Here is a 2,479-nt window from a genome sequence, read left to right on the forward strand (position 1 = left end):
GCTTTCTTTCGAGAGATAAAATGAACGTTTATATAGTGAGAAGGGGAGATTGATTTACGAATTTAAACACGCCGTTTTTATTGGAGATCATAAATCTGTCAGGGGGAAGGTGTTCACGCTGAGAAACTCCCAAACTGCTCTCCCCAGCGAGATCCTCACTCAGAGAGGAGCATTTGAAGGAAACCGAACTCGGCAACAAGGTGTCGATACACCTATAATATAGAAATATTCCGGGTGTGTGTTTGAAAGTATTTTTATATTATACAGAGACCATCTCGCGCGTTATATTTTAATATATATATATATTTGCTCTGGCTTCCAAATAAATAAATCTCAGATCGTAGTGGCAATTAGACAAGCTATTCCAGTTGGTTTGATGCAATACACTTTTGGTCCGGCTTCGGTTTCAGGACGCAGGCGAAGCGAACAAAGAGGTGCATGGGACAGAAAGGGCATGTCCCAAGGAGACAGCTTTCAGACTCATGCTGATTAAAAATATTTACATTCTTCCATCAGGAACTAGGTCGGAGGAGTAAAAACCTCCGAGCGATGACTCGAGACATCAGGTATCAGAGGGGTAGCCGTGTTAGTCTGAATCTGTAAAAAGCAACAGAGCGTCCTGTGGCACCTTTAAGACCAACAGAAGTACTGGGAGCATAAGCTATCGTGGGTAAGAACCTCACTTCTTTAAAGGTGCTTCGAGACATCAGGTGTCATATAGAGATCTAAACGGAGACTCCAAAAGACACCCGGGCTCTCTATGGCTGGGTCTCTGGCTTTAATACAACGAGGTCGGGAGACGGCTACCAAATGTCTGACGGAGCACGTCACTCCAAAAGGAGTGGTTCATCCTTCGCCGTTTAGAATGTCTCATACCCCCGGAGTGGCTGTGTAAACGCCGTGTCAATATAAGTGTTGGTCGCTACCAGGACTAAGGGCCGACGCGAGATCCAGGAGAAGGCCACAATTTTAAAAGGAGCGATAAACACCCTTACCGCCTGCCCTCCTGTAGCCCCCCCTCCCCTCCCAACCACCACCATCAAAAAGAAATCCTTGGCTGCAAAAGCAAATATCACACCCCTTTAGCAGATACAGACGAGCTGTGAAGGGCTTTTGAGAGTGTTGTGGGCTAGGAGCAAGGGGGGGGGGGGAGAGGAGACCCTTCGAAACAAAGGATTTTCTGGAAAGGAGAAGATAGCTGAGGTTTGAGGGAAAAGTGAGAGGCGTTTGGCTGGGGTAGTGTAGGGGTCCTTTTTTGAAAGCCCTCCTGAGAGGTAACAAAACAAAACAAACCCAAGTGGCCGAGCCAGCCCAAAGATCTTTCCCCTTGCACTGATCGCAAGCTTCCCGTCTCTAAAAAATCAGCTGCCCTTTGTCTGTTACACTGGAGACCCTCGGTGCTTTGAGTTGAAACCCAAAGCCAAGAAGATAAACAATGCATCGTGACCAGATTTGAATATAGAATGACTAAGACACTAAAAGCCAACCAAACACACACACACAGAATCCGATCGTCCTGGGACGCCTTTCATCTGCATTCCCCGCGATGGCCCAGCAATGGCAACATTAAGAAACAACCATGAACACGAGTGGTTTAAAAGATTCTTTCCGGAGGTGCAAAGTTTGCCTTAGCCCTGTCCAGTTCGACGCTGGAAATGTTACACAGCACAATGTCCAGTCTTGGAAAGGTCAAGGGGTTTGAGAGGTCAGTCCTTGGCTATAATACTCAGCTAATCGGTTAGAAAACGTGTCCTCTGGGTGAACCCTATACGCGATCTGTGCTCGGCAGCTCAGAATTTTGCCTCAATTTATTTGTTTATTTTGCCTTTCAATTCAGTCTCCCCAGTAAAATGCAGAAAGTCTTGAAACGTACAGCAATCAGACAAGCCCGGCTCACCCAAACACAGTCTATAAAGGCCAACACTTTCCACAAAACAACTCTTCTAACCAGAAACGAGAAACCCCAAAGTCTGATTTGGCTAAAGGAGTCGAACACTGTTATTCCTCAAAGGAACATCTGACACACTCAAAAAGAAATCATCTACCAGATTGATCTTGCCATAGTCACACGTGACGTTTGTACAAAGCCTTTTAACTTAGGTTTCAACGCTTCAAGAAGGCAAAATAGAACATGGAGGAGTATAATTTGAAAGAGCAAAACTGCCTTGGTCACAAAAAGGCTAATTTCTTAGCTATTCGCTTTCCCTCTGTATTCCATTAGATAGAAGAGTTATCCTAGCAAAGCCAAGCTGTATAGGATTCACACCATAAAATGGAAAAATACGGGTTTTTAGCCATCCCCTTTATATGTAATCTGTTTGATATCTTTCTTTTCTCTCTCCCCCTCAGACAAAATAAAATGAGGAAACCGAGGAAAATCCCGTAAAAGATTCATGTCCCCCCCTCCAAAAAAAAACTTACTCTTGAAAAGAGGCAATAAAACGATCAAAAATGCATGTCAAGCAGTCGGTTCTTTTAC

At 44.7% G+C, this 2,479-nt stretch overlaps 1 protein-coding gene across 5 annotated transcripts in view; it reads right to left on the reverse strand.

Moving 5' to 3' along the window:
• The window catches only part of HOXB3 (homeobox B3), a 58,426-nt gene that overhangs the window by 23,241 nt on the left and 32,706 nt on the right, over positions 1 to 2,479 (reverse strand). The gene's annotated exons all lie outside the window — the stretch shown is intronic.

The sequence above is a fragment of the Chrysemys picta genome, chromosome 24, assembly GCF_011386835.1.
Source record: "Chrysemys picta bellii isolate R12L10 chromosome 24, ASM1138683v2, whole genome shotgun sequence".
Taxonomy (NCBI): Eukaryota; Metazoa; Chordata; order Testudines; family Emydidae; genus Chrysemys; species Chrysemys picta.